General features: G+C 54.2%; 1 long non-coding RNA gene across 1 annotated transcript; it reads left to right on the top strand.

Moving 5' to 3' along the window:
• The first annotated feature begins 219 nt into the window (after positions 1-219).
• On the top strand, positions 220-3311 carry LOC139678643 (uncharacterized). Its single transcript, XR_011699061.1, has 4 exons — positions 220-365; positions 1968-2098; positions 2361-2478; positions 2979-3311. It is a non-coding gene; the product is annotated as an uncharacterized lncRNA (long non-coding RNA).
• The last annotated feature ends 20934 nt before the right edge of the window (positions 3312-24245 follow it).

Below are 24245 nucleotides of genomic sequence, written 5' to 3'. Positions count from 1 at the left end.
GGGCTGGATGCCCACCTGGTGCCCACGTGGGGCTCACTTGTGCCCACCTGTGAGTGCCAGGGATGGTCTCAGGTGTGCCCAGGGGTGCCCAGGTGAGTTCAGGGAGGGACCAGATGCCCACCTGTGCCCACCTATGAGCTCAGGGAGGGTCAGGGACAGGCTGGATGCCCACCTGGTGCCCACCTGTGGCTCACCTGGGAACACCTGTGCCTGCAGGGCCCACAGTGCGAGCGGTGCCAGCCGCTCTTCTTGGGCTTCGCCCTCTCGGGGGGCACCTGCCGGTCCTGCAGCTCCTTCTGCCACCACCGTGCCCAGGTGTGTCTGAGCCGGGCGGAGCTGCAGTGGGCACGGGCACAGCCCGACAGGTACCCGCTGAAGCCACACCTGGTGAGGCAGGGGGGGTATGGGGGGTATGGGGGGTACCTGGGGGACATTGGGGGGCGTTGGGGGGGATGGCACACCTGGGGGGCACCTGGGCACAGCCCAACAGGTACCCGCTGGAGCCGCAACTGGTGAGTGTGCAAGGGGGGCATTGGGGGGCATTTGGGGGGGGTCTGTGGGGCACTTGGGAGGTATCTGGGGGGTATAGGGGGCACTGGAGGGCATTTGGGGGGCATTTGGGGGGTCTGGGGGGCATATGGAGGGTATCTGGGGGTACCTGGGAGGGATGACACACCTGGGGTCACCTGGGGGGCTTTGTGGGGCATTTGGGGGGGTCTGGGGGGCATTTGGGGAGTATCTGGGGGGGCATTGGGGGGGATATGGGGGGCACCTGGGGGGCTCCTGGGCACAGCCCGACAGGTACCCACTGGAGCCACACCTGGTGAGTGCCAGGGGGGCATTTGGGGGGTACCTGGGGGGCATTGGAGGGCATTTGAGGGGAGCTGTGAGGCATTTGGGGGGTATCTTGGGGGTATCTGGGGGCACCTGGGGGGGATGGCACACCTGGGGGGCACCTGGGGCTGAGGGGAGCACACCTGGGTGGGGACACACCTGGGGGGCACCTGGAAAGGCCACCTGGTGTATGAGGGGGGCACTTGGGAGTAGGGGCACACCTGGGGGGGGACACCTGGGGGGTGAGGGGCACACCTGGTGAGTGTCCCGGAGGGGGTGGGGGGCAACTGGGGGGTATCTGCGGGGGAACACCTGGGGGGGGGGGCACCTGATGAGTGCCCAAGGCACCTGGGGGGCACCTGGGGGGGCACCTGGAGGGCACCTGGGAAGGATGGCACACCTGGTGAGTGCCCAGGGGGCTTGGGGGAGGCATCTGGGGTGATGGCACACCTGGAGGGCACCAGGGGAGCAACTGGGGGGGCGGTGGGCATACCTGGGGGGCACGTGGGGAAGCATCTTGGGGGGATGGAACAACCTTGTGAGTGCCCGGGGGGCATAGGGGGCATGGGGGGGGACATGGGGGGCATGGGGGGGGACATGGGGGGCATTTGGGGCAGGGCATCTGGGGGGGCACACCTGGGGGAGCATCGGGGGGGAGGGTCGCACAGCTGATGAGTGCCCGGGGGGCATAGGGGGCATCTGGGGGGCATTGGGGGGCACCTGGGGGGGATGGCACACCTGGGGGGCACCTAGAGGGGGGGGTGGGCATACCTGGGGGGAGGGAACAACTGGGGGGCACCTGGGGGGCTTCTGGGGGGGAGGGAATACCTGGGGGGCACCTGGGGAGGGCACCTGGGGAGTCAGAGGGGCACCTGGGAGTAGGGGCACACCTGGTGGGGGCACCTGGGGGGGTGGGCATACCTAGTGAGTGCCAGGGGGGCCTGGAGGGCACCTGAGGGGATGGCGCACCTGGGGATCACCTGGGGAGCACCTGGAGGGGACCTGGGAGGGATGGGCATACCTGGGGGGCACCTGGGGGGTGAGGGGGGCACAGCTGGGGAGTGAGGGGCACCTGGGATGTGTGTCCCCCCCCACCTGTGCCCACCTGTGCCCACCTGTGCCCTCTGTGCCAGATCCACACCTGGGTATTGGAGGGTCCCAGCTAGGCTGAGGCCGTTTGTGTGAACTGCCAGAACCACAGCACAGGTGCCAGGTGTGAGTCGTGCCAACCTGGGTACTTCCTGCTGGATGGCACCTGTACCAGGTGAGGGGGCACCTGTGCCAGGTGTGAGTCGTGCCAACCTGGGTACTTCCTGCTGGATGGCACCTGCACCAGGTGTGTTACCTGTGCCAGGTGTGTCCCCAGTGCCAGGTGTGCCCCCAGGTGTGCCCCCGTGCCAAGTGTGGCCCCAGGTGTGTCCCCTGTGCCAGGTGTGCCCAGGTGTGCCCCAGGTGTGTCACCTGTGCCAGGTGTGCCCCCAGGTGTGTCCCCTGCCCCAGGTGTGCCACTTGTGCCGCCCCCACAGGTGCCAGTGCAACGTCCGCGCCGGCACCTGTAACGAGCTGGACGGGATGGGCTGTCCGTGCCAGAACAACACCAAGAGTGGCACCTGCCTAGATAGGAGGGACTGCTGGAGGCACCAGGTGGGCACCTGGGCACAGGTGGGGCAGCTGGGGACAGTGGGGGGGCATTTGGGGACAGTAGGGGGGGTTGGGGGGGACATTGATGGGACATTGGGGAGGATTTGGGGACATTGGAGGGGATTTGGGGACATTGGGGGGGTTTGGGGACATTGCGGGGGACATTGGGGGGCATTGGGGGACATTGGGAGACACTGGGGGGACATTGGGAGGGGTTGGGGGACATTGGGACACACTGGGAGGACATTGGGACACATTGGGGGACTTTGGAAGACATTGGGGGGGACACTGGGGGGACATTGGGACACACTGGGGGGACATTGGGACACATTGGGGGGACACTGGGGGGACATTGGGACACATTGGGGGGGACACTGGGGGGGATTGGGGGGACATTGAGGGGGTATTGGGACACATTGGGGGACACTGGGGGACATTGGGGAGTCAGGACTCCTTCCAGGGCCACCACTGGGGACACTGATGGTGACATTTTTGGGCCCCAGGTTGGTGGCTGGCAGTGCTGGGGACACTCACGGTGACCTCATGGTTGTGGCAATGCATTCTCAATACGTGGCTTGGAGAATGTGACACCAGAAATGGGCTGATGAAGAAAATCCGCCCGCCACTGAGAATGCTTCAACTGATGGTGTTAATGTGGTTTAAAAGTACTGAATGTAAACAGTGCACAGTCACTGCATCTTCTTCCCATAACCCCCTGCCAGGCCACGGGGCTGGGAGAAGGACAGTGACCTCATATTGCCTGTCACCCCCTCCCACTGAATGTAAATCCCCTTACTCTTATTGGCACAAATCCAGACTTCCCCCTTGTCCCTTACTGGTGAGTTTGTGTCCCTCCAAAGTCCATATAAACCTGTACCCCTGATTAAACTTCCTCTGTGTTCCTGCCTTTGCCGGTGGTCCCTGCGTGTCCTTCCTGGGGGCTCTCAGAGACCGCATGGTCGGGGTGAGCAGAGAGCACACACTTCTCCCGGGTTAATGGGCTGATACTCCAGGACCAGGAGATTCCATATCATTGCAGAATCCTTCAGCACGCAGCACAACAAGGGGACAAGAAACCAACCTTCATACATGGTGACCTCATGGTGACCTCATGGTGACCTCATGGTGACACAGGTGACCTCATGGGGACCCTATGGTTACCTCATGGTGACCTCATGGTGACCTCATGTACCTCATAGTGACCTCATGGTGACCTGATGGTGACACTCATGAGCTGATGGGAACACTGGTGTCTCTGGTGACCTGATGGTGACCTGATGGTGACACTGGTGTCCCTTTTGGTGTCCCCCCGATGCTCCAAGTGCCATAACTTGATCCAGGACCATTCCTTATGACCCGATGGTGACATCTTTGGTGTCCCCCCTGTCCCCCCAGTGCTCCAAGTGCCAGAACTCCTTCCAGGGCCACCCCTGATGTCCCTCATGGTGTCACTGGTGTCTCTGGCGACCTGATGGTGTCTCTGGTGGCCTGATGGTGTCACTGGTGTCATGTTTGGTGTCCCCCCCCCAGTGCTCCAAGTGCCATAACTTGGTCCAAGTCCATTCCTGGTGACCTGATGGTGACACTGGTGTCTCTGGTGATCTGATGGTGACACTGGTGCCCCTTTTGGTGTCCCCTCAGTGCTCCAAGTGCCGGGACTCCTTCCAGGGCCACTCCTGATGGTGGAACTGGTGTCACTGGTGACCTGATGGTGACACTGGTGACCTGATGGTGACACTGGTGACCTCCTGGTGATCTGATGGTGTCACTGGTGTCACTGGTGATCTGATGGTGACCCGATGGTGACACTGCTGTCTTCTTTGATGTCCCCCCAGTGCTCCAAGTGCCGCGACTCCTTCCAAGGCCACCTGGTTGGTGGCCGGCAGTGTCCCCCCCTCCTGGCCATGGGACAGGAGCACTGCCTGGACCCTCCCTCGCAGCCCCTCTGCTTCCCCCTGCCCCAGTGCTGCCTGTTGCCCCCCGGCCGCGCCGTCCTCTTCGCTGTCCAGCCCAAGTTCACCAACGTCGACATCAGGGTCACCCTCGATGTCACCTTCGGCTCCGTCAACCTCTTCATGGCCACCTCCTACGACACCTTCGCTGTGGACATGGAGCCCGGCACGGGGCAGCACCGGGTGCGGGTGCAGGGGGGGCTGGGGGCACGGGGGGGCACTGGGGGGGGCACTGGGAGTGGAATATGGGGCACTGGAGGGAGTGGGAGTGGCACTAGGGGAACTGGGAGTGGCACTGGGGGGACTGGGAGTGGGATTTGGGGCACTGGGGGGACTGTGAGTGGCACTGGGGAGACTGGGATTGGCACTGAGGGGACTGGGAATGGGATTTGGGGCACTGGGGGCGCTGAGAGTGGGACTGGGAGTGGGATTTGGGACACTGGGGGGACTGAGACTGGAACTGGGGGAACTGGGGGCACTGGGGGGACAGGGAGTGGGACTGGGATGCGCACTGGGGGGACTGGGATGGGCACCGGAGGGACTGGGACTGGGATCATTGGGTGGACTGGCACTGGCACTGGCACTGGGACTGGCATTGGGACTGAGAGGACTGGGACTGGCACTGGGGAGACTGGTGGGGGCACCTTTTGGCCTGGGGGGACTGGGACTGGCACTGGGGGCACTGGGAGTGGCACTGGGGAGACTGGTGGGGGCGCCATTTGGACTGGGGGGACTGGGAGTGGCACTGGGGGCACTGGGGGGACTGGGAGTGGCACTGGGACTGGTGGGGGCACCATTTGGACTGGAGGAACTGGTGCTGCCTAAAGTAAGAAATGTCAGGTTTTGAGCACCCTGGGTTCTGGCGCGAGAATCACGACATAACCTCCATAGGAGTATGATCTGTGCTCTGATTTATTGTTTACATTACACACACACACGTATCGCATATTCTCTCAGTCTACGAATAGTACAGGAATATCATTGGTCAATGGCTAGGGCGTGCTACCAGCTGGATTGGTGCTTCTCTCAAAACTATGCCCTTCTCTATCAATGTGTTTACCCGCTTCTCTTAACGGCTGCCGCATTCTATCTATTGTTTACTGCTCTTCTTGAAGCAGGCTCAAGGATACAGAGGCCCTGTTTCCCTCTCCATGGCCTGGGCTGTGCACAAAAACTTCTAAGTTCAAATTTCTTCCAACAAATCCCCTTTTTTCTTTTTGCACAGCTCAGGCCTGGTTAACTGACTTTACCACTAGCCATTTTATACAACATAAGGCACAGCTAAACACAAGCAAGCAGATTAAAATAGTAGCTAAACACACAACATTTGCTTAAGTAAAACTTGTAACCACCCGGTAATGCCCAATGATTTCAGCCAATCACTGAAAGGAGAAGTTGAAACTTTCTTGCAACTGCTCAAGGCTTTTATGTATAGATTGGGAATGATCAGATAGATTCATGCAACACATTCTTTCAAAGTCTTTGCACCCATGTCTTTGAGCTAACAGCAGGAAGTCCATGGCCACCCTATTTTGCAGGACTGCATGCCTGACACCATTTACATCAGTAGTCAATTCTGAAAGGACTTTGAATGTATGTTTAGTTCTTTTGCAGTCCAGCAAGCCAATTGTCGAATTACCCATAAAGATTTTGAAGTACCTATTCCAGCTATTATCGATGTGATGATATTGACGGGAGTGCTCCAAAAGGTTACCCTGCTATCACAGCTTGGCCCTAGTTGGTATCCTGATTGTTTACTGCATAACACTTTGGTGCGATTCCATAAGGTGTTGTTCAGCATTTGAGCTATGGCAGGCTTGAACAGAGTAAGTTCACTTAGATAGCAAGGGCTTCTAACTGGATTACTGGGGATACCAGGCCATGCTCTATCTCCGCAAATTAAAAACAGACCTTCTGGCTAGACCCACAGTGTTATTCCCCCAAACGTTGGAATACAGATATTTTGGAGGACAGTAGCTGTTCTCTCAAACCTCTCTATAGACAGAAGGCCTCGGTGATACTGTCTGCACAGATGACAATTGAACTTTACTGGACTTCAGTAGGGCAGCAGTCTTTTTATTTCCCTTGAACAGCATAGCTCCAAAACTTGGGGGAGCTGATGCCATGAGGTCTAACTCCTGGGGTTCTGCTATGGCTCTATTTAATGACATAATTAACACGCCTTGCCACCAAGCAGTGTAATTGTACACAGATATTGGTTTGGTGGCCTTGGCTCTGGCATCACTCATTGTGCACAGCGTTTCATTCTTTACATATCCCTTAAACCATTTTGGGGCAAATGTTGGAACTCCTATCAGGCAGGTCCTAAACGAGTCTCCGGGTGTGGCCACAGAAAGACAAAAGGAATCTTCTCCAGTCTCCTTAGCAATAATAACCCAAATGTTGTTATTAGGCTCTATTTTGTGAAGGATTGAGGCTGTACCGGGACAAACTAAAACACACAGCAGACATATACAACAGAAGCAACTAACAATTTCTTTACCCATTGCGTCTAAAAACAAACTCACTTCAACTACTCTAATTAGGATATTACAGGAAGTTGTGGATGCACTATAGAACTTAGACAGGCTATTCTCAAAAACACTCTTCACAGAGGCTACCCTGGATGGGAACTGTTACCAGATGCTGAATTCCCACACTCCACCCTGTCCCCTATGACCAAGGATCTTATACAGTCACAGCACGAGGATTCCACTCGAGGGGCTTAGTAGAGCCGTGGGTTCGGTCACGTCCAGCTGCCGTCCTCCTCGTTGTCGCTTGGAGTGTGAACAGACTCATCCGAAGATGGGGCAGCAGGAGCAGTTAGAGCAGCTCAAGTCCATTTGCAGGGCATTTAAATTCTTCAGGTAGTTCTTTGGCCTTTTAAAGACGCATTCATCAGTCATTACAAACATCAGAGAATAGATACACACATACTGTCATTCTGACAATTTTCCCTTTTTGAAATTGTGCCATAAAAAATAGCAACAATAGCTTTCTGCAGGGCCCTTGCAGAAGACCAGTTGCACTTGGTGTTAACTACAGCACAATTGTCACAATTACAAAAAATCTCCAATTTAGTTTTCACTATAGATAAAAACTTTTTAGTTATAATCCATCTATAGTCCATTTTGAAGTAATTTGTTTAGCTACTTTTATTTATCATTCACTCTATTATTTAGTCTGTCATTCACTTTTACTGTCACTCTTCTCCCCCTTTTTATTTTTAGAACAAGTAACTTAAATGCTGCTCTATTTGCAATGTAGCAAGCTTAACTCTAAATAGGAAAAGTACCAGTTAACAACACAGTCAAAGCTATAAATGTAACCTTACTCTAATGACTTAAACCTTTACCAAATTAACATTACTCTGCTAACTCAATTAACACTCTTTTAACTTATTCTGCTTAACATCTTAACCCTTTAACAAAGTAAAAATATTATTCTATCAGCTTAACAAATTAATTGTCTTAACAAAAGAAAAAAAACAAACATTATTCTATCTGCTTAACATCATTATCTGTAACAAACAAAAAAACATTCCTGCAGGCATTGCCATTGATGCATCAAGAAAAACTTAAAAACTTTAACAGAAATATAACTGTCTTGGTTTGAGATAAGCAACTGCCAACCCCCCCAAGCACAGAGAGAAAAGCCTCCCTCCTAACACCAGGGAAAGGGAGGAAAAGAGAGGGGAAAGAAAAAAACCACTTCAAACTGCATTTATACTAAATCTACATATATTTTTCACAGAAAGAAAGAGACAATTAGAAGAGAGTACAAATATACACTCACACAAGTCTACAACAACAAGTTCCCCACCTCAACTTCTTAACGAACACACAAATTCTACTGTCCTAACTACACATTACTTAAGAAAAGACTTATTCCCCAGGGAGACAAACCCAAGCAGAAAGGAGAGACCCAGAACAACACATTTTACTTTCCTGAGGTACCCGGTGAGCCAGTGGTGGGCCTGGTCCTCTCCATCCCCCCTGGGACAGCATCGTGCGTCCTCCCAAGAGGAGGGCTGAGAAGCGACTCCTTAACCACTCCCACACTGGTTCCTACTGCCCTGGAGATGATGTCATAATGTGGTATGGAATACAAAGTTACTGGCTAGAAGAGGTCAGCTGTTAGCTCAGCCCAGCTCAAGTCAGCTGACAGCTTCGGCCTAGTCCACACTTCAGAGCCCAAATCTAGGCCCACCTAGGTGAACCCATAACAATAACAACACTACTATTATAAACCGGTTATGTCGCATTGAGGTTTACATTCATAGAAACAGATTTTAACACTTCTAAGTCTTGCAATCCTAGTGTTATGGTAAATATGCATTCTTGTATTTAAAAGAACATGTCTTAACCAATTTAATGCTTTATAATTAAAACCATCATTTGTCTTAATTCACTTCTGCACTTTAAAAAGAGCTTGTTTTGAAAACGCTTAAAACTAACAGATGGAGACACATCAAGCATTACCAGGCGTTATGAATCTTGAATCTGAGGGATCAAACCTAAAGTTTTAATCAGCCACTCAGATGTGCAGCTAACTGATCTTGATTCAGTCAGAGGAACCTGGCTGTTCTTATCCATCGCAGACTTCAATATGTGGAGACAAAAATAGAAACTTTTCTCCAAATTATTAAATGCTTAGAACGCTCTATAACCATTTAAGAAAAGCCAAAAATTAACAGAGAAATCAGTTCAACAGATCTCTCCTAGGCTTCTCTGCTGCTCTCTGAACTGCTGGAGAAAGATGCTGCATTTTGTCTGTGCATGATGTATTGTAAGGCTGTGACCGCAGGGCATCGGGTGCCTGTGCTCCGTTGTCTCGAAGGCAAGCTGGGCTGATGTTTGTTAGAGCGAGGTCACTCAAGTCGCTTGCTTTCTGGTTAACTGACAGGCTTGCAGACCGTCAGGGGTGCGCTGAAACCACAACAACCAGAGTCCTTTGCGAGACTACATTACCCAGGGGTCTGTGCAAGGAGCGACGATGTATGCAAAGCTTCACCTGTCTAACTACAAAAACCACAATGCCCTGCGAGACTCTCGCATGACAGAGAGCTCAGTCACGCATCGGAGGGAGCTCACCCCCCTCCCCCTCCCATCCCGGAGCAGGAAGCGCCATTTTCAAACTACGCAGGAAAAATTCTCTTGCATCGGAAAGCTGGAATACAACTGGCAGCAAGGTTTTGCAGCTTCCACAGATGAAAACGAAGCAAAACAGAGTTAAGAGAGCAGTTTTTGACAACTCACGGCTTTTTGCAGGCTGAAGAAAACATGCGGAGCTCGGAGACCATACAGAACAAAGCCCACGTGGTACGATCGGGCTGTACTGTCCTTTGCAAGTAGAGATCCGTGTCCCATGTCCCGTTCTGTGCTGTCTTTCTTTCTTGCGCCGACTCTGGGATTGTGTGCAATGCAGGGAGGGGTGGCGGGAAGGGAAAAGTGGCGATCCCAAGGCAGCGGGAAAAAAAAAAAAACAGCAGCGGGCGGGAGCGGCGTGGGGTGGTCGGGCAGCAGTCCCCAAAAACGGCGAAAGCCGGAGCCGCAGCGGTGGTGGCAAAGGCTGAGGGGGTAAAGTGGCGGCAGCAGCCCCCCACAGAGACTGGAGCCAGACCCGCAACGCCAGCTCCGGGCCGGCGAGAACAAGCGGCAGGAGCGAGGGGAAAGCCAGCGGTCGTGCGCGACTTGTAAAGGTGTCCCCCCCAGGGTGGCTGCAGCGGGGGGCTGGGGCAGCGGGAGCAGGAGCCGACCACGGCTAGTATGAAAAACCGCACCAGTCCTTTAGGCTTTTACGATCCGCCACGCTTCCCTTGCAAGTGTCCTGTTATTCCTGAGTTCATACCAGAGGTTCTTTCTCATGGCTTCCCACATAAATAACGTGCGTGGGCTTTGGAAAAAGCCTTGCTGTTTAGCCCATACAACGAGTTTTTTAAAGAATTGTCCACTGTCTGCCTCACTTCGCTTAGCCAGTATACCCAGCAAAAGCCATATCGCAGCAGCTGTCTCAGTTTCCATCTGTTCAATAAGCCAAGACCTCCGGTAGGAGGGAGGGAGCGACCCTCGCTTTCGCTTACCGCGGTCCGTGCACCTCGCTCTGCGGCAGCCTCTCCTACCCCGCCTCCTCAGCGTGAACGACCAGGCCGGTTCCACCGGCCCCGATCTCAGCTACCCGGTCCAGACTCCGACTGACACCTGAGAATCAGCAATGACCGCATTTAAGCCCACGATTCTCCACCAGTTAAAGTAAGAAATGTCGGTTTTCTGAGCTCCCCGGGTTCCGGCGCGAGAATCACAATGTAACCTCCATAGGAGTATGATCAGTGTTCTCATTTATTGTTTACATTACACACACACATATCGCATATTCTCTCAGTCTACGAACAGTACAGGAATATCATTGGTCAATGGCTAGGGCGTGCAACCAGCTGGATTGGTACTTTTCTCAAAACTATGCCCTTCTCTATCAATGTGTTTACCCGCTTCTCTTAACGGCTGCCCCATTCTATCTATTGTTTACTGCTCTTCTTGAAGCAGGCTCAAGGATACAGAGGCCCTGTTTCCCTCTCCATGGCCTGGGCTGTGCACAAAAACTTCTAAGTTCAAATTTCATCCAAGACCCTAACCCGAACCCTGACCCTAACCCTAACCCTAACCCTAACCCTAACCCTAACCCTAAGCTTTAGTCTAAACCTAAGATTAAGATGAAGCCTTAGCCTAAGCCTAACCCTTACCATAACCCAAACCCTATCCCTGGCCATAGCCCTAGCCCTTGCCCTGGCCTTGGCCATCACCTTGGCACTTGTTTTGGCCCTTTCTCTGGCCGTCGCCCTCGCCGTGGCTCTGGCCCTAGCTCTAGCTTTGGTCGGAGCCCGAGCCCTGGCTCTAGCTCTGCCCTAGCCCTGGGCCTGGCCCTAGCCCTCATCCTGGCTAACCCTAATCTTAATCCTTACCCTAACCCTATCCCCTGGTCGAAGCTCTAGCCCTCGCCCTTGCCGTTCCCATAGCCTTGGCCCTGGCTTTGGCCCTCTCCCTGGCCCTAGCCTCAGACGTGGCCCTGGCCCTAACCCTGGCCCTGGCCCTGGTTCTAGCTCTGTCCTTAGCCCTAGCCCTGGCCCTTGCCCTGGTTCTAGCTCTGGCCTTAGCCCTAGCCCTAGCTCTAGATCTCGCCCTAACCCTAGCCCTGGCCCTTGCCCTGGTTCTAGATCTGACCTTAGCCCTAGCCCTAGCTCTAGATCTCGCCCTAGCCATGGCCCTGGCCCTAGCCCTCGTCCTGGCTAGGGTTAGGGCCTGGACCAGGGCCAGGGACTGAGCCATGGCCAGGGCAACGGCCAGGGCTAGAGTGAGAGCCAGGGGTAGGGGCAGGTGGAGGGCTAAAGACCTGGGCCAGGGCGATGGCACAGTCCAGGGCCTGAGACAGCATGAAGGCCAGGACCAGATCCACGGGTAGGCCCAGGGCAACAGCTAAAGCCAGGACCAGGGCAAGGGCCATGGTCAGGGCCAGGACCAAGGCCAGGGCCAGGGCCCGGGCCAGGGCTAGGACCAGAGCCTGGTCCAGGGCCAGGGTCAGGGCCACGGCCAGGGCAAGGGCAAGGGCGAGGATAAAGGCCAGGGCTACAGTGATGGTCAAAACTAACGCCAGGGCGACAGTCAGGGGTCCAGGGTGATCACCCAGTGTCCAATTTGGTCCAGGTGAATCCAGAGAGATCCAAGAGAATGGAGGGAGATCCAAAAGGATCCAGTCGGGTCCAAAAGGGTACCTAACCCTAACCCCAACCCCAACCCTAACCCTTATGAAGCCCTAACCCTGACCATAAACCTACTGGTAACCTAACCCTTAACCTCACCCTAAAACTAAGCCAAACCCTAATCCAAACTCGAAACCGCACAAAAACCCTAAACCTAAACCTAATCCTAATCCTAACACTAACACTAACCGCAAACCCTAACGCTAACCCTAACCGGAACCCGAAACCCGAACCCTAAACCTAACCCTAACCCGAACCCTGACCCTGACCCTAACCATAACCCTAAGGCTAAGCCTAACCCTAAATATTACCATAACCCCAACCATGATCATAACCTGAATCCTAAACCTAGCCCTAAGCCTAAACGAAACAGGTCCCTAACTGTTACCCTAGCCCTAATGCTAATCCTAAACCTAAACCTAAATGTAACTCTACTCCTACTCCTAATCCTAATCCTAATCCTAACCCTAACCCAAATTCTAACCCGAATCCTAAAACTAACAGAAACAATAAACCTAATGCTAACCATAAACCATGGGGGTCCCTAACCCTAACCCTAACCCTATCTCTAACCCTGACCGTAACCCTAACCATAACCCTAAACCTAAACCTAAGCCTAAATTAAGGGAATCCCTAAATGTTACTCAAACCCTAATCCTAGTCCTAATTCTAAACCTGACTGCAATGCTAATCCTAATCCTAATCCTAGTCCTAATCCCATTCCCGATCATAATTCGAATATTCATCCTAATGCCAATCCTAATCCTAACCCTGGTCCTGATCCTAATCCTAACCCTAACTCTACTCCAACCCGAATCCTAAACCTAACTGAAACCTTAAATCTATGATAAACCTAAACCATGGGGGGCCCTAACCCTAACCCTAACCCCAACCCTAACCCTAACCCTAACGCTAACCCTAACCGTAACTCTAATGATAAACCTAAACCATGGGGGGCCCTAACCCTAACCCTAACCCTAATCCTAACACTAACCCTAACGCTAATCCGAACCCTGACCCTAACCATAATGCTAAACGTAACCTTAACCCTTACCCTAACCCCAACCCTATCCTTAAACCCAACCCTAATCCTAAACGTATCCCTGACCCTAACCCTAACCCTAACCCCTAAACCTAGCCCTGACCCTAACCTGAACCGTAACCCTAACCCTAACTGTACCCCTAACCCTAACCCTAATCCTAACACTTAACCCTAATCCTAGCACTAACCCTAACCCTAACCCTCACCCTAACCCTCACCCTAATACTAATCCTAAACCTAACCGTAACCCTAATCCTTATCCTAATCCCAATCCCGATCCTAATCCCAATCCTAATCCTAATCCAAATCCGAATCCGAATCCTAACCCTAATCCTAATCCTATCCCTAAAGCTAATACTAACCCGAATCATAAACCTAACTGAAATTCTAAGCCTAATGGTAACCGTAAACCATGGGATCCCTAACCCCAACCCTAACCCTAACCCTAACCCTCACCCTAACCCTAACCCTGACCCTAAGCTTTTGCCTATACCTAAGGTTAAATTGAAGCCTAAGCCGAAGCCGAAGCCTAACCCTTACCTTAACCCAAACCCTATCCCTGGCCGTAGCCCTAGCCCTTGCCCTGGCCTTGGCCATCACCTTGGCACTTGTTTTGGCCCTTGCTCTGGCCCTCGCCCTCGCTCTGTCTTTGGTTCTAGCCCTGGCCTTAGCCCTAGCCCTAGCTCTTGGTCTCACCCTAGCCCTGGCCCTGGCCCTAGCCCTAGTCCTGGCTTGGGTTAGGGCCTGGGCCAGAGCCAGGGACCGGGCCATGGTCAGGGCAACGGCCAGGGCTAAGGTGAGAGCCGAGGCAGGGGCAGGTGGAGGGCTAGAGTGGCCTAATCATTGGCACCTGGTCATGGGGGCTGGGTTCTTCTTTGGTGTGATTCTTTTCTTAAAATTTCACTAGAGACAATCTTGTTAATTAACCCTTATCTGTTTCTTGAGGTACTTCTTCCTTATCCGGATTGTGTTTACTTCTCTATTGTATTTAGGTATTCTCGGATTATCTTTGGTCTGCATTCTATTTATTTTACTTCAAAAGGCTGCTTAGTTATTAACTTTAGTTCTTTTCTTTTTCTACCTTATTTGATAAGCTCATAGACATTCTGCTGCTAAATCTTTACCGCATCAAAATACACAGAAGTCTTGCTATGTTCTTGACACGAATTAGTTTATATTTCTCACAGGAGCCAAGCGGCCAAGTGCCTGCGCTGGGCACTGCCGGAGCTGCAGAGCCGCAGGAGCCCCTGCGAGAGGCGCCCTGAGGTTCCTGGGGGAGCCCCCAGCGAAGGGTCCCTCCCCGACTGCTGCAGCGGAGCAGCTGTGGAGCCCCGAGTGCCCCCGCGGCTGCTGCCCCCTGTGCCAGCCCAGCCCGCCCCTCGGCTGTGCCGCTGCGGGAAGGCCCCGGCTCGGCCCTGCCGGGGCAGCGGGGCGTGTGGCCGGGCTGGCAGTGATGGCCGCTGTGGGGCAGCTGTGCCGCCGGGGCCCTGCCGGGCTCTGCGCTCCCAGCCATGGCCGCACACGGGGCACATGAGGGGGCACGGGCAGAGGTGCAGCTCCTCTGCCGGGGGCAGGGAGGGCAGCGCGGGGTCGACGGGGCTGGTGGGAGGAGCAGAGGCACAGGCTCCCTCGCCAAAGTGCTTTCCCGAGCCATAAGGTTGGTATTGCAGAGCCTGTCAGCCAGCCTTTAGATCGGCTTCGTGACAGGTCACCCCCTCAGGGCCCCGGCTACGGTGGGCAGGGAACCAGCCCTTCTCTTGCCCCTTGCACAGGGGAAATGGGAAACATTCAGTCGGGAGGTTTTTACCCCCGTGCCAACAATGCTGCGGAAGTGCCCCTTCATCACAGGCCCCTCTTCAGCCCAAGCTGCCCTTGTCCCTCTCGGGCTCTGCTGGTGGCGCAGGGGCAAAAGAAAGGCCCCGAGTGGTGCAGGGCTCAGGCTTTGTGCCATTTCAGTTGCACAGAGATGCACATGGGGGAAGAAACCCAATGGTTTATTAAGGGAAGGGAAAGGGGAGGGATAAGCTGAGAGAAGGGAAGAGCAGGAGAAGGGAACAAGCAGAGTGTGAAGGCTGGAGGGAGGAGGAAAGGAGAGAGGGAGGGAGAGAAAGAGGGAAGGGGAGACAGAAAGAGGGAGGAGGGAGTGAGAGAGTGAGAGGGAGGGACAAGGGAAAGGATGGAGGGACAAAGAGGGGGAGAGATGTAATGAGGGAGGGAGGGAGGGAGGGAGGGAGGGAGGGAGGGAAAGAGAGAAAGAGAGAAAGAGGGAAGGAAAGAAATAAGGAGGGAGGGAGAGAGGGAGGGAGGAAAAGGCTGGGGGGGAGAGAGATAGAGAGAGAGGAGGAGACAGAAGGAGGGAGGGACAGAGAAGGGTAGGAGAGATGGAGGGATTGAGAGGAACAAGTGGAGGGAGGGAGGGAGGGAGTGAAAGAGGGGGAGACACAGGGAGGGAAAGAGGGAGAGACACAGGGAGGGAAAGAACAGGAGACCAAAGCAGGGAGACGGTAGGGAGGAAGGGAGAGAGGCAGGGAGAGAGACAGAGGGAGAAACAGATGGAGCGACAGGAGAGAGGGAAGGAGGCAGGGAGGGAGGGACAAGGGGAAGGATGGAGGGACAAAGGGAGGGAGAGACATAATGAGGGAGGAGGAGAGCGAGGAAAGGAGACAGGGAGGGAGGAAGGAAGGGAGGAAGGAAGGGAGGAAGGAAGGGAGGGAGGAAGGGAGGGAGGAAGGAAGGGAGGAAGGAAGGAAGGAAGGAAGGAAGGAAGGAAGGAAGGAAGGAAGGAAGGAAGGAAGGAAGGAAGGAAGGAAGGAAGGAAGGAAGGAAGGAAGGAAGGAAGGAAGGAAGGAAGGAAGGAAGGAAGGAAGGAAGGAAGGAAGGAAGGAAGGAAGGAAGGAAGGAAGGAAGGAAGGAAGGAAGGAAGGAAGGAAGGAAGGAAGGAAGGAAGGGAGGGAGGGAGGGAGGGAGGGAGGGAGGGAGGGAGGGAGGGAGGGAGGGAGGGAGGAAGGAAGGAAGGAAGGAAGGAAGGAAGGAAGGAAGGAAGGAAGGAAGGAAGGAAGGAAGGAAGGAAGGAAGGAAGGAAGGAAGGAAGGAAGGAAGGAAGGAAGGAAGGAAGGAAGGAAGGAAGGAAGGAAGGAAGGAAGGAAGGAAGGGAGGGAGGGAGGGAGGGAGGGAGGGAGGGAGGGAGGGAGGGAGGGAGTGTTCTTGTGGCAGGAAAGGGGTCCACAGGGAAGGAGAGGCCCAGAAGTCACAAAGGCTTCCTGGCAGGCTCAGTTGGGCCCAGCATCAGTCCCTGGAGCTCCAGATGGTCCCCTTTGGTCTCCAGGTGGTCTCCTGTCGCATGGTATCTGGTGCTGTTCTAGGGACCCTGGTTGTCTCAGTGCGGAAGATGAACTTAATAGTGGTGCTCTTTGGTGAAAGAAGTCTTGAACCATCATGCTTGTGTAGGAAGGACAGTTGTCTTTTCTCTATGCTTGAACAGCTGGAATGGAGGAATGGAGCCATAGTTAAGAGACCAGATAAGTGTCGACCCCAGGAACCCCTCCTGCCAGGGCCATCCCAGCCAGCTGTTGACACGGGGAGGAGGGAACATGGCCCAGCAGGATCAGCAAGAAGGTGCTGGCCAACAACCCACCCCCGTGCCCCAGAAATCTCCCTCTGCTGTGCCCACACCACTCCTCATCCATGCAGGGAGCAGAGCCTTCTGCAGGTGGGGCAGGATTGCAGCTCCCCACACAAGGTCTGTGCTCCCCCTGCCAGCCCCCACTGACACACCAGCTGGGCCAGAGCTCCGGGCAGCAGTGGGTGGGGTGCAGGCTGCTGTCCCACAGGGAGGTGCAGCAGTGGGCAGGAGCATCGTGCCAGCTTCCCACACTGGGCATCAGGGGCTGGGGGCTTGTCCAGCCTGGGGCTGGGGCTTTGGGGCAGTTCTTACCAGGAATTCTCTGCTCTGTGGCCACCGATGACTCTTGAAATCCATGTGGATGCTGGCTGCCCAATGCAGTGCTTTCGAAGAGGCCTGCAGAGCAAGGAACCAGGATATAGCACCCCAGAGCAGGGCAGAGGACCTGCGTCCCTGGAGCAAGGCCAGGAGGATGTTGGAGCCTGGAAGGTGCCAGGGAGGAGGCAGCCCAGCCCCCTCCCACAGGGACATCAGAGTCCAGGAGTCCTCACCTTTTGCACGTTGTCATTTGATTCATCATACCAGCTCAGTAATAATGCCAACATGCTCTGGGGCACTGGTTTCATCAAAGCGTCTTCTCTCTCATATTCTACCAATATCATCACCTTTATGAATAGGAGAATTGAGTGCAGGCAAATATCGTTGTTCTATATGAAAGGAAGAGGAAAAGACCTCACCAACCAGCTTCTCCAGGCCCATCTGGAGTGCTGCCTGGGCACAAAGTTTCCTGGCAGCACCAAGAGCCCGTGGTGGGGGGTACAGAGCCTTACATCCTGAAGCAGTGCCTGGAGCACCTCAACCAGCTGCAGGGCGCTACATTTGGAGAATTGGAGGGGTTTTATCCAGGGTACATTCATGAATAGGAAGAGGATCACCCTAACCACATCTCTGTCTCCATTCTACAGGAGTAGCACAAGGTTTTGTGCGTGTCTCCCCATGCCCTCAGCCTGTGTGGAATGCAATTCTGTGCTGTGAAGCCGTGATCGACCCCACCACCAGCCCTGCTTTGGCAGGGCAGCACGTGCCCAGAGGCCCAAAGCCTGTCCCTAAGGACTCGGGCAGCTGAACAGGGAGGCAGAAGTGCTGGGAGCAGCTGCCACAGCTTCCAAATCCCAGCCAAGCCCAAACAACTGCGTTGCCCAGCCCTGCATTGCTGGCACAGCTTCGGCCGGCTGCCCCTTCTCACCATCACGGGATCCTCACTGAGCGCCACATGGCTTTGCATTGCCAAGTGACAAGTTTCTGAGCTCTCACTCAGCAGGTGTCTTGGAAGAGCCTGCAGGACGCTGTCACCACATTCACTCATATCCAGGCAGGTCACCACCTGAAAGGCACAGAGCAGTGATGGTGTGCCCAGTTGGCAGAAGCCCACACCCACACAGGGCTGGGCTCAGTGGGCGCGGGCACCCTCCCAGGTAGCTTCAGCTGCAAGAGGGCAGAGAGGTGAAGGCAGCTCGCTGAGGCAGTGCTCGCCAGCAGGCTCACCTCAACAAGGAGCACCAGAGTAGGGAGCTCCCAGCAGGGTCCTCCCTGCTCAGCAGCTTCAGCATGTGGGGTGTGATCTGGAAACACCAGGATGTCAGGATACAGTGCATTTCACTGGCAGGGGAAGAGGCACCATGAGCTGTGAGCCAGGTAAGTAAAGCTCTTCCAGGACCCACTCACAGAGGCCTGCTCTTTCTCCACCACTCTGGGAGAGGACAGAGGTGTTTTGGGTGGCAGCTCCTCCTGTGCACCTGCTACTCCCAGCCTTTTCCAACCTGCTCGGCTACCCCTCGGTGACAAGGCCCTCTGACCCATGATGACAGACACTGTGTGGGGTGCCCTGTGCACAGCGCAGAAATGACAGGGGCAATGGGGAGAAGGGGATCTCACCTGACTAGAAGACCCACAGCACAGGGGAACGGGAGCCTGTCCCAGCCCCACTGCCATTTCATTGACTTCACCATGTGATCATAATTGAGACAGTAAAACAGGGCCTTTATAGTGTCCACTGCAAATCTGCGTGCAGAGTAAAACCCAGGTCATGCTGAGAGCCCTAGTTCCAGACTTAGGGGCATAGGAGGAACAGGAGGACTAGGGTGGATCACCTGTTAGGGGTTGCCGGGAAGGCCAGGAACGTTCTGACTCAAAGGATAAGGCTGATGGGGAGGATGCTGAGCTCTGGGATGGATTCTGGCTGCCAAGGAAGAATGCTGAGCTCAGACAGGCTAGATTGGGATGGGTCCTGGCTGCTGGGAAAGAGCTCTGAGATAGGTTCTGGCAGTCAGGGGATGATTCTGACCAAAGCCAGGCCAGCTCCAGGACCTGGCTGCCCTGTCCTGTTGCCAGCTCTGCTACTCAGAACAGTGGCCCCAGTTTTCACCGGAGCCAGCCCTGCTGTGTCCTTGTGTGCACTGGGCTCAGGCTCGCACTGAGTGTGTGACACTAAGTGTGTGACACTGAGTGTGTGACACTCAGTGAGTGATGCTGAGCCACTCAGAGGGGACAGGGCAGACACAACGAGCACGCCCGTGGAAAGCGATCTGCTCGTGCGGCCCTGCTCTGCTATACCTCCCAGCTGTGCAGGTGCCTGTGCACACTCACATGCTCGTTCTTGTGTGCGCACTGGCTGCCTTGGCCACTTGCAGGGGACCAGGTCCCTGCTCACATGCACCCTCAGAGCGCTCGTGGGCAGGGACACAAACTCGCTCCTTTGTGTGCAGACACTGGCACGAGTGTGTGAACAGACGCACATGCGTGAGGGCTCCGTCCTGGGGCAGCTCAGATCCGAGTTTCAATCCCCGCGGCAGCAGCCACTGGATGGCAGCAAGTCCCCAGAGCAGCCACCAGCGCCACCGGAATTGGGGAGCAGGTCTGACTGCTGCTGGGCAGAGCGGCACAGAGTGTAGGGAGCAGGGATTTGGGGAGCATGTGGGGAGCAGAGAAGGGGATGTGCCCCTGGAGGGCAGGCGGGCCCGCCGGACGGCAGCGGGTGTCCTGGTGCCAAGGTGTCCTTATGTGTAACCTGGTGAAATCCGAAGGTGAGGGATGACTCTTGGGCAGACAGGGGGCAGAGAGAGGTGGGGGGCAGAGGCAAGAGGAGAGCCCCGAGGGCAGGTCAGGCAGGAATGGCACAGGTGTCACAGGTTTGGCCTAGCTGCTACCAACCCTGGACTGGCCCCCCTTCCCCCTCCCAGAACTTCCCAGCAAAGGCAAGGGAAAAAAAAAAGAAAAAACTGAAAAGAAACGCACTCAAAGGAAACTGAACTGAATAAAGAGAATAAGTTATATTTTCTAACATTTACAATCACACTGTATACACAGTACAGAGGATCCCACCCCCAGGGGAAAGGGAAAAGGGGAAAAAGGGGGAACTGATTAACCAGAAAATTAGGAACAAGCGAACCCAAACTAGAAAAACCTAAATGAATCACAGAGACATAATTAAAAACCTCAAAGAAGGGGAACAAGCATAAAACAATCTCACCCAGGACAGGAGAACCACCAACAACCGGAAGGACCAGGCTCCAACCACCTCCCACGATCTCCCCGGCCAAGAAGGAAGAGCCTCAACCACTCCTTCCCCACTACGTGGAAAACACGTGTGGAATACTTGTAACTTCCTTAGCTACAATGGTTATTGAGGAAGCCATGGGCCAAACCATTACAACAGGTCGTGCTGGATGCTGCCCCAGAGGTAGGGGCACAGCACCTGGCTGCCCAAAGGCAAGGTGCAGGTACTGCAGAGTAAGGGGTAGAATCACAGAATCATGATTTAGGCTGGCAAGACCTCAGAGATCATCGAGTCCAAACATTATCCCAACACTGCCCTGATGCTGTTTGGCCCACAAAGCCTCTTGAGCCTTTGATCCTAATTATTGTGGACTTAATTAAAGCCCACTGGCTGCCATCCTTCTGCTGGCTGATTGTGCAAACACCACGGGGAGAACAGCCCCAAGGAATTAATGTATTCCAGCAGATTCTGTAGCAAATGGCTTCTGATCCTAAAGATGCCCATTGAACAAGAGCGTGCCCTTGCACAGGAGTGAGCAGGACACCCTGACATGATCCCAGGTGTTTCACACCTCTATGGCACTTCTGAACTTGGCAAGAGAAAATCAAGTCCCAGGCTCTTGGCTGCAGGAACCCAGAGGAACATGAAGCTCCCCTGGAAATGCTTCTAGCAGATACAGGTTGCTGCTGGGTCAGTTGCAAAGAAGGCAAAACCCAGAGGGCTTTGGTTGAGAGAATGAAGGCCACAGACATCTTTGCACCTATTGAAATGTCCCAGAGATGATTCTGGGGTGATAAGTTGCTCTCACAACTGAGAAGGATCAGAAAAGCATGCAGGGAAATGGATCTAAGGACAGTGAAGACAAGAAGGATCCAGGGCAGAATGGCACGGTTGGTCCTGCAGGCAGCAGGGCCACGTGTTCTCATGTTTTTGAGGTCAGGAAGCCAGCCCCAGGGAGATGGTGGAGAGGAAACCACGGAGGAAGGAGCTCTGAGCCACTGAAGTTTTTTGTTCCCACCTGGATTTCTGATCCTGCTTGGGCTCAGGGAAGTGCTGTAGTGCTGTTCCTTTAGAGTTATCTTAGGCTTCAGACAGGAATTAATAGGCTGTCATGAATGGAATGTGAGTCTGAGGGGATTAGAGAAGGCTGGGAAGAATGTTACCTCTAACATCTGACATGGGAACCAGACATCTGAGTGGCCACAGGAAGGTGATGGATGGGGGAGCTGGCAGAGTCCAATCTGGCTGTGGCTGTGTGGGTTTCACAATTGCCCCAAAATGCTGAGAAGGTATCTGAGACACTGAGGGGATGGCACATTGGTAGCAGTCCGGAGATAACAAGTTCCAGGGCAAAGTAAGTCAGGTAGCAACAGGCTGTGCCATGACAGGCAGCTAGGAAGTGCTCATCAGAAAGCTGGGGCAGAGCAAAAGAAAAAGCAGCATAAATAGCTTAGGAATGAGATAAAAGTTTGTTATAAGTTTAATGTATTTAAGGTAAATTAGCCATTACATAATGGTGAGACATGCACATGTAATGAGGCCCTTTGGGCCTGTCTTATGTGTGTGGCCTTCATGAGTAAGAGCTGCTGGGATCCCTCTTGTGGCATGGGTGGGTGCATGAAGGGGGCAGCACCTACCTCCTGATAAACTGAGCTTGTATTCCCAAGCATGGCCTTGCTTACTCTCTGGCAGCAAGGCTGGGTCTCCCCAGGGAGAGGAATAGTCTCAGCACAAAACAAGAAGGCAAGGCGGGATGCTGTCCTGTCAAAACCTCATTATTCAAATTCAAGCTCCTCTTCAGAAAACAGAATGTCAAGAAACAGCACAGCTCCAGCATCAGTGCTCTCCTGGGAGAAATGTTAAAAGTGGGATCTTAAGCATCCAGTTTCTGTAACACAGGAAAGCCTTGGGTTGGTTGTTCTCTGACAGAGTCCCCAGGCTGACTTCAAAGGAGCCTTTCCCCCCAGCACCCAGCTCATCACCCAGTGTGGAGTTTCATCTGAGGAACGAAACCCCAAGGGACAGAGGGGAGCCCTTTAGAAGTTGAGGGTGCTGGGAGGACTTGGGTGGGGGGTGGGGGTGGTTTGCTGTCAGCAGCACATGCTAAAGCTAGTGCTCGGCCCTTGCCATTTGGAATGCTGTATAACAGCCTCCCTCACTTCTGTGATGCCAGATTGGCCTGAGTAGTACAGGGGTGTTTTGGCCAAGGGGGTGCCCCCCGAGGTGGGCACTCTAAGAAGCTGGAAAAGTCCTTCCATATCCCAAAGAGCTTCTCTCCTTGGGCACTGCTTTGGGAGATGTGTGGGCTGCTGGCGCTCAGCATGAGCAGGAAAGGACAGTCCTTGTGCCTGTAAGGACAGCCCTGTCCCTGCAAGGACATCCTTGTCCTTTTAAGGACACCCCTGATCTCAGTCCCTGTCCCTGTAAGGGCATCCTGCCTGCTCCCTGTTTTCTCCCTGGGGTAAAAATAGCCCTGCCTGACTGTTGCAGTCTGGCTTGTACTTGACATCTTGCAGGGCCTCAATTTAAACATTGAGGGACCTCAGATCACAACCTGACACCAAAGAAAGGACAAAGCTCAGCTGAGCTGGGCTGTGCAGCCATTGGCAGGACCCTGCCCTCGTGAGGCTGCTCAGGAGCGTGGAAGTCAGGGACAGCACAGAACGGGGCTGTCTCATAGGCAGATGGTTGTTTCCATGGGAGGATGGAGTCCCCAGACCCAGATTGGTACTAGGGTTGTGGCTACTCCAGGGTTTGGTCTGGGCCCAGCACTGCTGCTGCCCACAGTAAGGACCCTGTCCCTATGTCTCTGCTTGCATGTTTCAGAGCTGCTGGGTTTTAAGCCCTTGTAAGGCCTGGCTGGGAAATGAAGGTAATTTTTCTGCACTCTGTTCCTGTGTGCTTCCAGCACCCCATCCTAAATTCCCTGAGGGTCTGCACAAAAGCAATGGAAAAGGGAAGAATTCAGCTCTATGATCAGAAAGGGGTTATGCTTGAATACACTGCCAAGCATTCTCAGGGCTCTTCATGGGTGGCAATAAGCTGTTTTTTCCCTCCCCAGCACTTCCTGTCCGTTAGCATCAAACATTAACAGTGCCAGCACCATGACCATTGGCTCCTGCCATCTGGGCTGCTCCTGTGGCCACGTGGAGCCCTGCTAAGGCTGAGCTGGTGGGGACCTGCTGGCAGAGCACAGGGACAGGTACACAAGGTGACTGCAGTCATCTTGCTGAGTGAGGGCTGCCCTTGGCCAATGTTTGTTCAGCACAGTCTGTTTTGCCCATTAATTGCTGGTGCATAACCAAGGCACACTCAGCATCAGGTATATCCCCCTTGAGGGACCTCAGGTGATGCCAATGGACCTGACACTTAACAGGTTGAGGAGACCCAGCCTGGTCCCTCTTGCCCTCAGTGATGCTGGTGAATGCTTTGGGCATGCCCTTGCTGTCTGGGATTCCTGCTGTTTCTCACACATCCTCTGGTGCTGAGAAAGGTATCAGCAGAGTGCCAGCCAGGTGTTCCTGCTGTGTGCCCCAGCTGTGTCGCACTCTGGAAGCAGACTACCCTCAAGGACAGGTTTAGGAGGAAGGAGATGTTGATGCCAGGATGGAGACACCAGCTGGTGCTGCCCATCTGACCCCTCAGCACAGCCAGGACATGGCACCAGCTCCCAGTCCTGTGCCCCCACCCCATCCTCTGGCTGGGCTCCAGTGTCACTTTCAGGCTTTTAATTAAATCTCCATGAAACTCCCATTTGAGATGCTTAATTTAAAGTGAGAGCTAATTAATTTTATGGGCCTTGGCCACGTCTGTTTCATTTCTGAGTTAATGCCTGGGCTGTGCTA

The sequence above is a fragment of the Pithys albifrons genome, chromosome 14 (genome assembly GCF_047495875.1).
Source record: "Pithys albifrons albifrons isolate INPA30051 chromosome 14, PitAlb_v1, whole genome shotgun sequence".
Taxonomy (NCBI): Eukaryota; Metazoa; Chordata; class Aves; order Passeriformes; family Thamnophilidae; genus Pithys; species Pithys albifrons.
This window is presented reverse-complemented; position numbering and strand designations above follow the sequence as displayed.